Source organism: Cyprinodon tularosa, unplaced genomic scaffold (assembly GCF_016077235.1).
Source record: "Cyprinodon tularosa strain WSP-4 unplaced genomic scaffold, ASM1607723v1 ctg159, whole genome shotgun sequence".
Taxonomy (NCBI): Eukaryota; Metazoa; Chordata; class Actinopteri; order Cyprinodontiformes; family Cyprinodontidae; genus Cyprinodon; species Cyprinodon tularosa.
In genome coordinates this window covers 1,465,397-1,479,705 of record NW_024038427.1, presented here as the reverse complement: position 1 = coordinate 1,479,705, position 14,309 = coordinate 1,465,397, and positions in this window count along the sequence as shown.

Sequence of the window (14,309 nt, the reverse complement as noted above, 5' to 3'; positions counted from 1 at the left end):
CGCTGTGATATATTTCAACTCTTCCAGAACAGTAGCCATCTGAACCAGCTAATCTGATCAAGTCTTCTGGAAGCAAAAAATAGAAATGTAAAAATCAAGCAATCAAGAGGGGACTATACATACTGTATATATATATATATATAAAAATAACAGTGTAAAGAAAACAGATCAGTGTACTCACCTCCTGCAGTTAAGCTTAAGGCAATGAAAATGGAAACTGAGCAGAAAATATAAATCTGGTTAAAGGAACATTAAGAAACATTTCCGAATAAAAACTTTCACAGTGAGTAAAATAAAACGATTAGATGAACTGAATAAACAAATAAATGTATTTTATATCTTAAAATACAAACTATTATGAGATCAGCACAAGATTATTTAACACACAATGTCCTTTCTCAAAGATTTATGAGTGCTGTGTTGTATTCATTTGGCCTCAGAGTTTAGAAGAGTTTCCAGTAAATCTGCTTTGGGAAACAGACCCCTGATATCAATTCATGTGAGATTAACAGGTTTTGCTGAGCTGCAATCATCAGACTCTAATTTCAATTTGAGAAAAGAATTTCATCTTCTTGCATTCAAAACTTATAATGCTCACACTCAAAACATGCGCTCTCTCTCAAATATTTTCTCTTCTCTCTCAAATCTTTGTTTCTTCTCTCAGATTTAATGCTTCTTGCACCGATATTTTCTCCTTTCACTTGCCTCCTTCTCTTCGCGCACAAACCGCACTCTGCTCGAGTCTTAGATATGCTCGCAAACCCGTAGGCTCTGCTTGCAGATTTTTTTTTGCTCTCTCAGATTGCAGTTGGATCGTCGCCTAGCAACCTGTCCAGTCACTAGAACAACAGCCTCGTAAAGGGTGCGCTTGTTTAACCCTACTGTGACTGTGCTACTACGCCACTTATAAGAGCGTCAGCTGAAACTGCTATTTACAGTAGTTTTGTGGATGATTGTTGTTTCAAAATAGAAAACATGGTTTCATTTCTTAGTTATGCCCTGGATTTTGTAGCGTTTGTGGACGCTACATCGCTACTTGATCAAAGCGATAACGTCACTACAGGAAAGTTACTTGATAAATAAAGTAGCAACGCTATGGTCAAGCTACTGGAACATGTAGTGAAACTAATAGCTTTGCTACATGTAGCGGTGCTTCTGCCCATCACTGCCTACTGACAGCGCACCGCTGGTATGTGGGGGTCTGAGCGACTCCGACAGAAATAACATTGGAAGGCAGGATGGTAATCTGGATGAACTGACTGCACTGATTAAGTTTTTTAGGTGGATTTTCCCACTTAAAAACATAATAAAACTACTTTATTCCCACTGATCACAGCAAATATAGCTGCAAGGCAAATAAAGGATAGAGTAGCTCCGCCCAATGCGCATCAGAAAGCCAGAGCAGCAAAGCTGCTTCAGCCGCGCGTCAGAAGCTCGTACAAGCAGCAAAAAGGAAGCAGCAGACGTGATTTTGCTGCTCTTGCTGCGTCCGGTGTGAAAGCAGTATGATTCACTCTGCTCTGGCTTTGCACTGCCCATGGGCCGAAGCATTTCGGTCGGTACCATAAAAGAACCGATGTGAGGTACCCAGCCCTACCAGTGATGGACAAATTCTGTCCTAAGGAAACATATTTGTCTTTATATTACATTTCTACTAAAATGCACACTGTGAAACTATCACCTATCAAGTCTAAAAAAATACCAATCTAGCCATTCTAAGTCTTGTTCATTAGCATCATTCTTGGGATGTTCTTGCCACATTAAGCTTTCATCATATACACTATATTGCCAAAAGTATTTGCTCACCCATCCAAATTATTGGAATCAGGTGTTCCAATCACTTCCATGGCCACAGGTGTATAAATTCAAGCACCTAGGCATGCAGACTGTTTTTACAAACATTTGTGAAAGAATGGGTCGCTCTCAGGAGCTCAGTGAATTCCAGCGTGGAACTGTGATAGGATGCCACCTGTGCAACAAATCCAGTCGTGAAATTTCCTCGCTCCTAAATATTCCACAGTCAACTGTCAGCTGTATTATAAGAAAATGGAAGTGTTTGGGAACGACAGAAACTCAGCCACGAAGTGGTAGGCCACGTAAACTGACGGAGCGGGGTCAGCGGATGCTGACGCGCATAGTGCGAAGAGGTCGCCAACTTTCTGCAGAGTCAATCACTACAGACCTCCAAACTTCATGTAGCTCAAGAACAGTGCGCAGAGAGCTTCATGGAATGGGTTTCCATGGGCGAGCAGCTGCATCCAAGCCATACATCACCAAGTGCAATGCAAAGCGTCGGATGCGGTGGTGTAAAGCACGCCGCCACTGGACTCTAGAGCAGTGGAGACGCGTTCTCTGGAGTGACGAATCGCGCTTCTCCATCTGGCAATCTGATGGACGGGTCTGGGTTTGGCGGTTGCCAGGAGAACGGTACTTGTCTGACTGCATTGTGCCAAGTGTAAAGTTTGGTGGAGGGGGGATTATGGTGTGGGGTTGTTTTTCAGGAGCTGGGCTTGGCCCCTTAGTTCCAGTGAAAGGAACTCTGAATGCTTCAGCATACCAAGACATTTTGGACAATTCCATGCTCCCAACTTTGTGGGAACAGTTTGGAGCTGGCCCCTTCCTCTTCCAACATGACTGTGCACCAGTGCACAAAGCAAGGTCCATAAAGACATGGATGACAGAGTCTGGTGTGGATGAACTTGACTGGCCTGCACAGAGTCCTGACCTCAACCCGATAGAACACCTTTGGGATGAATTAGAGCGGAGACTGAGAGCCAGGCCTTCTCGTCCAACATCAGTGTGCGACCTCACAAATGCGCTTCTGGAAGAATGGTCAAAAATTCCCATAAACACACTCCTAAACCTTGTGGACAGCCTTCCCAGAAGAGTTGAAGCTGTTCTAGCTGCAAAGGGTGGACCGACGTCATATTGAACCCTATGGATTAGGAACGGGATGTCACTTAAGCTCATATGTGAGTCAAGGCAGGTGAGCAAATACTTTTGGCAATATAGTGTACATCATATAATAAAATATTATTTCTAAGCTAATGAAAATTCTTTACTTATGTCTATTAGAAAATTGGTAATATTTGTACAAATTGAGTTTTATTTACATCTTTGAATTGAATAACAGCTTTTTCTTTTCTGGAAACAATTTAAAATACTTCTTATACTGGTGTTACACTTAAACCTTCATGCAAACCAAGAATTCAGGTTTAATTGTAAAAACTAATATTTTTTAGGAGATATAAAATATGCAATTGTAATTGTCAAGTAATCCAAATGACTTAATTTGCTCACCTAGAACAGGTCCAAATATATTGTGCCCCATCCTGTAGACTTTGTAGAAGCAATAGATTTTTGATACAGACATACAAAGGCAGACCAAGTATTGCCTCTCTGCCTTTCATGAGAGCAGTGGGACTCGTTTTATACAAAACTTCCCGGATATGTAGTATTATCAAGTAAAAATCTGGGGAATTTTGAAACATATGTTCCAAACTTATCACTGTGGTTTTTTTTGTAACCTGACCACACAAAGATTTACATACCCAGAGAAGTATGAAATGGTCCTGTATTTATGAGTCTACAAAATAAACTAAAAGGTACCATCCTCTTTTATACATAATACAATATGTGTTTTGTGCCCTTTCTGTATCTTTGTAAACAGGAACTACTGTAAACTGTGCAGCAGTCGGGTAATGGATGTGGGGGGATTTTTTTTTCAGTCAATGCAGTAGTTAACGACAAATTTTCCTGAATTATCAAGACTGAGGCAGAAATCTGAAACGTTTGTCAGTGATAGTCAGAATTTTTATTGCAGCGTGAGCTTACACAGATTATTCATAAACCCATTTTTTATAACTGTTATATATATTTTTTTACTCTGTTTTCTCCGTACTTCCAAGAGGCTACATACTAAAGCCTCTTATGTAGAAATGTAATGGGCCTACATCTTTGGCCATCTCAGGATGAGTTCCATCCACTTTCTGTTCCCATGCTACTCCTTGTATAACCAGAAAACAAATAAATTAAACTGGCGGCACCTTTTCTGAGCATTTTTTCCTTCAAGTTTTTGAATGGGGGTAATATTTTTGTTATCACCCTAGTTTTTAAGTTAAGGTTTAAATATTCCAGAACTTGCAGGTTTGCTTCTGTTGTTCTCTGTCTGATTATCTATTCTTAAAGTACTAAATCTAAAACTACATAGATTTAGTAGTCCAGCTTCAGCAGCAAACCCTTTTCTTGACTATTTATTGTCTTGAAAGACTCTATGTGCATTACCCACCTCTGGTGGGTTGATTAACAGTTGCATTTGAAAACAAATGTAAATAAATGTACCTCCACTCAACAGCCCTTCACCTTTAAGTGCTGATACATGTTGTCCTTGTAAAGACTCTCAGTCATCCAGGTCATAGTCATTCCAAAAAAGTAAAAAAAAATAAAATAAATAAAAACACTGGACTTGGTTTTCCAACTTTGAAGACGCTTCACCTCCCATCCAGGAAACTTTTTCAATTCAAATTTCACAATTAGAGATGAGTTCCAAGCTTTATGGAGAAGCCCTAACAAAGCCGTGTTATAGCTTAGAAAACATGCAAAATAAACCGGAAAGATAGGTCCACCCCTTAGGAATTGGGGGTCAGTGTCTTTGTTAGCCTGCTAAACCTGATACTGGTCTATGCCTCTGAAGGGGGGTTGTTGGGGGCAATGTTGGCCTGGTTGACCAGGCGAGATGTCCTGGTCCCCTGTATGGCCATGAGGATTGTGATTGCAGAAAGAAATCAATTCTATGGCTGAGTTGCAGGTTTTTGAGAGCTGTAAGCTGAGTTCACCCACTCTGTTTCGGGTTAGTTTTTCTCTTAAAATTATACATGTTTTCTTCTTACAGCAGGAAGCATCTTGCAGAAATATATTCTACTCTGAGTAATTAACCCCTATGCATCACTAATGCTGTAATCGTGTTTTATCCTGTGAGGGAAAAAAGTTAGTTTTCTCTGAATACTCCTTACTGCTTTTATCACCCTTAACACCTGCTGTGCTCACTCTATATGTATGCTTAAGCATCCGATGTTTATGGTCCTGCTTCTGCTGTCACATTTATTGCACTAAAGGTTTCTGAAATTTTAGCACATTTTGCTGCTTGCACTTAGCTTCCCTCCCTCTCCATGTTTTCTTTGATCCTTTTTTAGTTTATTATCCTAGACAGAACATGGTGAGGCACGAACTACTGCCATCTAAGGATTGCTAACCTTGGTCAACAGTAAGGCAAGGTTATTGCTCCAACCATCCATTTTTTCGCCACGCTTATCCCTGCTGGGGTTGCGAGGGTGGCTGGTGCCCATCACCAGCTGTTACTGGGCAAGTGGCGGGGTACACCCTGGACAGGTCGCCAGTCTATTGCAGAGCAACACAGAGACAAACAGGAAAAACAAACATTAACGCACACACTCACAACTTTTAGAGAATTTAGAGACTCCAGTTAACCTAACAGTCATGTTTTTGGACTGTGGGAGGAAGCTGGAGTACCCTGAGAGAACCCACACATGCACAGGGAGAACATGCAAATTCCACACAGAAAGACCCCGGACTCAAAACTCGGAACCTTGGTGGAGCAGCGCTGCCTACTCCTCCAGCCTGGGTATCGCTCCCTACAAATTTTTATTTTGTGTTGTCTCCATCACGTGATCATTACACCCATTACACCATTCCCACAGGAATTCTGCAGGAGTCACTAGAGACCCATGTACTCAAACACAAAAAGCCATAGGATGGGAACCAAAGGCTGGAGAGCCACAGCAGAGCCATGAACCCCCAGCCAGGCCATGACCAAGAGCCCAGCCCCATCCCCAGGTGGAACATAGAGTGTTTGACTACTACAGTATACCACAGAACAAGCCCAATGCTTTCACTGTTCCTCAATACAAGAAAAAGTCAAAGACAATCATATTCAACTATTTTGTGTGAACATGTAAACTGGCAGTGAAGTAATGCAGGTGGGGCACCACCTAAAATGTTACCTAGGGTTCCAAATTGGTTAGGGCCGGGCCTGCTTTTTACCCTCTGCACCAGAGTGTAGGGAAGCATCCCAAGTAAGGTCCAAATCAAATAGCCACCCCTCATTCTTCAGAATTCGGCTGTTTTATTGTTTTTTTTTTTTTTTTTTTATCATGCTGAGGGTGCTTATGTAATTTCTTTTAAATTAGTTTTATAACTGAATGATAAATGCTTAGATTATGAAACCACAATTCTCCCGCTCTCTTCAGTGATGGTTTTTCCTCTTTTTACAAAGATGGTTTTCTTCTCCCCTCTTTTAAGCCATCCGTTCACTTTTGAAAAAGGCATGTTACAGCCCTAAAAATGACTATTAAATGAATCATCATTCTTCCTCCTCTTCTAGTTTCAGAGTTTGTCCCGAACAGGACCACAGGGAACACAGCCCAACACAGCCCATTTCAGAGCATCCATGAGTGGAGCCTGCTGAGTGGGTGTGCACAGTAATTGGTGGAAGCAGTATAACCCCATCTGAATTAAGCAGAAAAACCTGAATACTGACCCAATTCAGAATTGCTGAATTATTAATTTACAGTTATTTGCTATCATTCAACCTGCAAGAAATTAGATGAAACAAGAAAAAACAAAACCATTTAAAGTAGCTAAACCTATTAAATGGTCCTTTGCCATGCTGTTTCTTATTTCTGCAGCCAGTCCAATTTTACTTGTTTGACAGAAAAAAGCACGTTTGGACAAATTAACTGGGAACATAAAGCACATCTACCGGTGGCAATAAGTTTTCTCTTCTATATATTCTGTGCTGATTTTAAACATACAGCTCTGCGTTGTTAAAAGGTGCTGTATTCAATGAGATGAACCATAACAATTGTTTACTAATATACCATTGATAAATCAAATATTTTGTTATTGAGCAATAACATATGTAACATATATGTAACATATAACTAAACTATTTAAACAAGTACAGGTGCTGGTCATAAAATTAGAATATCATGAAAAAGTAGATTGATTTCAGTAATTCCATTTAAAAAGTGAAACTTGTATATTATATTCATACATTACATACAAACTCATATATTTCAGATGTTTATTTTGTTTAATTTTGATGATTACAAATGACAACAAATGAAAATCTCAAATTCATCATATCAGAAAATTAGAATATTACTGAAGACCAATAAAAACAAAGGATTTATAGAAATGTTGGCCAACTGAAAAGTATGAACATGAAAAGTATGAGCATGTACAGCACTCAGTATTTAGTTGGGCCTCCTTTGGCCTGTATTACTGCAGCAATGCGGCGTGGCATGGAGTCGATCAGTCTGTGGCACTGCTCAGGTGTTATGATAGCCCAGGTTGCTCGAATAGTGGCTTTTAGCTCTTCTGAATTGTTGGGTCTGGTGTATTGCATCTTCTTCTTCACAATACCCCATAGATTTTCTATGGGGTTAAGGTCAGGAGAGTTTGCTGGCCAATTAAGAACAGGGATACCATGGTCCTTCAACCAGGTACTGGTAGCTTTGGCACTGTGTGCAGGTGCCAAGTCCTGTTGGAAAATGAAATCTGCATCTCCAAAAAGTTGGTCAGCTGTAGGAAGCATGAAGTGCTCTAAAACTTCCTGGTATGTGGCTGCGTTGACCCTGGACCTCAGAAAACACAATGGACCACCACCAGCAGATGACATGGCACCCCAAACCATCACTGACTGTGGAAACTTTACACTGGACTTCAAGCAACGTGGATGAAGTGCCTCTCTTCTTTTCCTCCAGACTCTGGGACCTTGATTTCCAAAGGAAATGCAAAATTTACTTTCATCAGAGAACATGACTTTGGACCACTCACCAGCAGTCCAGTCCTGTTTCTCTTTAGCCCAGGCAAGACGCTTCTGACGCTGTCTGTGGTTCAAGAGTGGCTTGACACAAGGAATGCGACAGCAGAAACCCATGTCTTTCATACGTCTGTGTGTGGTGGTTCTTGAAGCACTCACTCCAGCTGCAGTCCACTCTTTGTGAATCTCCCCCACATTTTTGAATGGGTTTTGTTTCACAATCCTCTCCAGGGTGCGGTTATCTCTCTTGCTTGTACACTTTTTTCGACCACATCTTTTCCTTCCCTTCGCCTCTCTATTAATGTGCTTGGACACTGAGCTCTGTGAACAGCCAGCCTCTTTAGCGATGACCTTTTGTGTCTTGCCCTCCTTGTGCAAGGTGTCGATGGTCGTCTTTTGGACAACTGTCAAGTCAGCAGTCTTCCCCATGATTGTGTAGCCTATAGAACTAGACTGAAAGACCATTTAAAGGCTTTTGCAGGTGGTTTGAGTTACTTAGCTGATTAGAGTGTGGCACCAGGGGCCATCAATTTTGAACCTTTTCACAATATTCTAATTTTCTGATATGATGAATTTGAGATTTTCATTTGTTGTCATTTGTAATCATCAAAATTAAACAAAATAAACATCTGAAATATATGAGTTTGTATGTAATGTATGAATATAATATACAAGTTTCACTTTTTAAATGGAATTACTGAAATCAATCTACTTTTTCATGATATTCTAATTTTATGACCAGCACCTGTATACAGTTTTACTCTAAAAAAACATATATTTAATATACATACACTGTTAATAACTGAATTCTCAATACTAATAAAGTACAAAAGACAAGGATCTAAAACAGGTCAAAAATTGTCTTATGTTATATTGTCCACTCTTTAAAAGAGGATATTTCTGGTTTGCTTCAGCTAGGTTTTTACTTTTGGTTTTATAGTTGTTGAGCCATTAAAATCATTAAATTAATATGCAGTGTAGTTGTATGATAAAATTTTAGCAATATGCATTTAACAATAATAATAATAAACGTTATGCAACAGTTTTAGTTGACAAATAGGAACTTAATAAAAAGCTATTCAAAATAATCCAACGTCCACACATTCAGTTCGAAGTTTGTACTTACGATTCTGGTCAGTAAGATTTTGGCAAAGAATTAGTAACAGCAAAATTAAGCCAATCAAAAGATAAAAGATAATCCAACAGTTATGGAATAGTTAAAATCAATTGGTTTTGATAAGAGACCAACTTGTTAAGATTCCTTTGCATTCGTGTACTGAAAAAGCCACACCAAAGTAATGATGAGTATATGTTATTGAAACTGGTTGCACTTTGTCAGACACCAAAAGATACAAAAACGCACATTTAGTGACTAGGCAGACAAGCTGACTTTTTTTATTGATCTCTTAAAAATCAAGCGTGGATGTTAAATTTCTGAGAAGATCCCTTCATTTGGCCTTCAAATATAGAATCCTCTGATTCAAATTCTGTCCTCATTCAAAAATGCATGGTTAGGCTACACTTAGCTGGATTAAAAAACAACTTTTATTCAGTAAACTAGAGATAGATTCATTGGCCAGGCAATACTTTTGGCTGATATTAGCATTTGTTTCTTGTGTTGGTGCATGTATTTACAGATTCATTTGAGCTTTCAGCAGCCATGCATTGAGATCACATAAGCCACATGCAATGCTGCTCCTCCCACTTGTTGTTTATTATGGACCCAAATGCAGACGTTGAAGCTAAAGGAAGTTGCAGATTTGATAGCAAAAAATGGTAACAGAAGCAAATATCCAAAAACAAATCCACAAAACCTGAGAACCAGGAATACTCACAACAAGGGGGCAAAGAAAGGACGACAAACCAGCAACAGTGACTGAGCAGGAGGTGTATATATGGGAGAGAGAAATAAAGATCAGGCTAATTAGTAGATTGGGAGCAGGTATGTATAGAGGAGTCTAGAAAGGAGCTAGGGAAAAGGAGACAGACACAAGAGGGCAACAGAGGGCAAACAAGAAATACCTAAGAACTCAAATACAATCCAGAAAGCACCACAAAATAGAAATTAAACCAATAAACTAGAAAACAAAGAAAAACATGGATCAAAGGTAAACTGAAAACTCAAAAAGAAAACTTAAAGGGAAACACCGTTTTTTTTATATTGGGCCCTTGATTTTACATTATTACATCATGTTCTACTCACCCTCATGAGTTTTGTGTAATTTGGAGCTGTTCTGAAGATATTCCATTAGGTTATAATCAAGTAACATCTTCCTATGGGCAAACGACTTGAAGGCACAAACTAAACTGTTCATAATTTATTATTTATTGTACGCCAGCATTCATAACATGTAGGCGAATCACTGTCCCCCAGACATCAGTAGTTATATTATTTATATTTATATCTTTTAAAAACAAAACGGCGCATGTATGACCTCATCCGTGCGCCGGACTGGAGTTGTGACAGGCAGCCTGGGCCACAGGCGGCTACGCTGTACCCCTTCTATTCATCCAGCTGACTAATCTGAATCATTCAATTCCATTTTGAAAGTGAGATCATCTGTGGTAGTAGCACTAGACATCTTCCAGGCATGTCAGGAAGAATGAGCGGTAGCCGGCACGCGTGGATGACCTCATGCACGCGCTGCTTCGTTTTTAAAAGATATAAATATAAAAGATATAGCCGTGGATGTCTGGGGGACAGTGATTCGCCTACATGTTATGAATGCTGGCGTACCATAAATGATATATTATGAACAGTTTAGTTTGTGCCTTCAACTCGTTGCCCATAGGAAGACGTTACTTGGATATAACGGAATATCTTCAGAACGGCTCCAAATGACACAAAACTCATATGGGTGAGTAGAACATTATGTAATAATGTAAAATCAAGGGGCCAATGTGGAAAAAAATGGTGTTCCCTTTAAACAGAACCCAAACTGTGACAGTTGATTTTCCAATATAGGTTGCTTTTTGTTTAAAGTGAGATCTGTGTAACATCTGTTATCATTGTCATCTTTATCATTTAAATGGAGGAACAGGGAATGGGTGCTCGGAGTTGGACTTGTTCATCACCCAGGCAGAAATCATCAAGGTGTTCAAAAAAACTCCACAATCTCAAGACTTCAGAGTTGGATGAGACTTGCCTTTAATACCTTAGGTATTTGGATGTTGTTAAGCTGACATGGCTTATGTGCCTCTACGACAACTTGTGGTGGCCTGGATTGGCAGAGTAAGGTAGAGGTTTCCCACCATATGAAGACCTACAGCATGTGCTTGAGCAATTTGCAGCTCAGTGCAAAGCAGTCACAATGAGGATCAGCTAGTCAAAGTCCAAAGTGATGGTTCTTAACTGGAAAAAGGTGGCTCGCTCATTTCAGGATGGAGGACAGTTCTTGCCTCGGTTGGGGGAGTTCAACTATCTTGGGGTCCTGTTCACAGGTGAGGGAAGAATGGAATGGGAGATTATTAGACGTATAGGTCCTAATTTCTACCCTTGTACGGGCAATCCTTTAGTGATAGGGTATGGCGCTCTGCCCTCGGGGAGAGGCTCAGAGCAGAGCTGTATCCCCTCAACAGTAGCCCCATTCACACTACCCTTTTGAAACCAAGCCGAGATAGATGGACCTCAACATCTGTTGTTGTTTCCTGTGTCTGTAAGCCCTGATTAGACTATTGTTTGTCATTTCCACTTCCCAAAAGCTGACTCTGTCAATTGAATACACCAAAGGCTGCCATCTTCGCTGGTCTCTACGCAAAAAATATCACAATTTTAACCAAACTACCTCAATGTTGCAAGCGAGAGGATGTTGAGTTGCTTGATTCTCTCTAGACCATCTTGATTCTCTCTCTAGTAGTACTGTAGACCATCACTAGGGGGCAAGGAACCGTGCTGGGACTAGAATTTAGATGTGGGCTAAAATAACTCAGCTATAATCTAAACTACAGCAACATCTAAAAATGTTAAATGTTTTTTATTTGTTGTGATATTTAGTTTAAGGACAGAAATCCATAACGCATAGATTTTAATCACACATTGAGTAATGTATTTCAAGCTATTATAGCTTGTCATACTGATAAATATGGCTTCTATCGGCATGTATACTAATCAGGGTCAGAGGCACACTCATGGGAAAGTCTACTGATCTAGCAGCTTCTTGAGCTCCAAAAAGTCTTTAAAAAGGAAGTAAGTTGCATTATCAAAGCATATTCATGGATATGTAAGATTAAGAAAAGGGTATGCTAGGGGAAGGTGCACCAGCAACAGAGAAATCAAAGCCTTCAGAGAAGTGTTAATCAAAATTCAAGAATTTAGGGGAGCTTCTCAAGGAATAGACTATGCTGTGTTTACCCCATCAACAGCAGGTTCCCACAGATGAACTCGACATATTGGCTAGAAGGATCTCACTTGGGCTGAGGATAAACAGAACTAGACTGTTGCTTGATGGTTCAACGTCTCAAATTAGAGTTTGCATTACTTGAAAATGATTTCATAGTTCCCATGGAAGTTTTTGGGTACTTCATGGATCATCCTCCTGAGTAGGACTTGGGACATGTCTATTGCCAAAGGTATCAAAGACACACAAGGTATCAAAGGTGGGGTTTAATTACTAAAGTATTACTGTGCTTAATTGGCCAGCAAACTACCCTTACCTACTGACAAAAAGCAGACAAGAGACAAATAATGCAGATTAATGCACAAATATTAAGGCCATTCTGGCTTCTGTTACTGCAAAGCAGACACAGACTGATGGCCTTCATGCTACACCACACTGATGCAAAAGACTCTCCCTACCTCCCCAAAAGATAACAGTTTTCTTTTAGATAACAGTTTTCTGTCATCTACTTGTATCAAACAACTGAACCTCAGAATGGGGCTTGAACTGGGTTTCCATCAACATAGCTAAAAGCTGCTTCTGTCAGCACATTTCCAAACACAGCAATAACAGCAATTCAGCAGGTCACCCTATATCTTATAAGGATTTAACTACACAATCATGTTTCTTCATATACGTACAAAGCTCACTAATATCCTTCTATAACAGTTTGTAAAATCTACATGTCTTCGAAGAAAATGCAACCGGGAATTTAATTACTTTTTCGATAAAGGTTTTCTTCAGCTCCTTGACTTCTTGTTCACCCACCTTTAAGCCTTTCCAGTTATGTGGAGATATGTGTTCATAAACCAACCCTGCAGGTACATAGAGTTGGGTTCATCAGGTCGGTGGATAGATACTTGTATGGCTAACTTTAAATATTAATATGAAAAAAATAAATAAAACTTCATATACGCTTCCTTCCATTTCAGTTACAATGCATGTTTTGTTGGTCTATAAAATAAAAAGCACTACAGCAAAATGTGCAAACTTATACATAAATCAAAGGGCAATTTGGGAGTAAGTGCCTTGCACATCCTATATATGACAGGAGGAAGCAAGAACAAAAATTCACTTTTGAAATTAAAAGATGACCCCTTTTTCTATGTAATGCATTTTCAAAGTACTTTTACCAATCTACAGCTAAGAGGTATTTAAGGGGAACAGGTAACATATCAAGTTTAAAAGTATAGCAACAAGCCTGAAGACTCAAAAAGTGCTGACGGCAAACATGAGTAAACAAAACAGTTGCTGTTTTTTCAAATGAGGATTAGTGCGGAAAAGGGGAAATGCAAATAATCTAACCAGGATAAAATGGGAACATAAGCATCCTTTTATTTACCGTTTGCATCGTTCAACTTATCAAATTTTGCAGAGATCTCATAAGAAATAATTTTGATTCACATTTGTTAAACCAGGTGGAAGCCTAACATATGCAGGACTAGAATTTAGATTTGGGCTAAAATAACTCAGCAATAAGCTAAACTACAGCAACATCTAAAAAATGTTAGATGTTTAATATTTGTTGTGGTATTACTCTTATTTTAAGGACAAAAATCCATAATGCATAGATTTTGATCACACATTGAATTATGTATTTCAAGCTATTATAGCTTGTCATATTGATAAATATGGCTTCTATCGGCATGTATACTAATCAGGGTCAGAGGCACAATCATGGGGAAGTCTACTGATCTAGCAGCTTGAGTTTGAGCTCCAAAAAGTCTTTGAAAAGGAAGTAAGTTGCAGTATCAAAGCATATTAAGGGAGATGTATGATGAAGAAAAGTGTATGCTAGGAGAAGGTGCACCAGCAACAGAGAAATCACAGCCTTCAGAATAGTGTTAATCAAAATTTAAGAATTTGGGGGAGCTTCTCAAGGAATAGACTGATGCTGTGTTCATCCAATCAACAGCAGGTTCCCACAGATGAACTTTAATTAGGTGCCTTGCACATCCAAGATATGACAGGAGGAAGCAAGAACATTCACTTTTAAAATTACAAGTTGACTCCCATTTTTTATGTAAATGCATTTTAAAAGTGCATTTACCAATCTATAGCTAAGAGGTATTTAAGGTTAACAGATAACA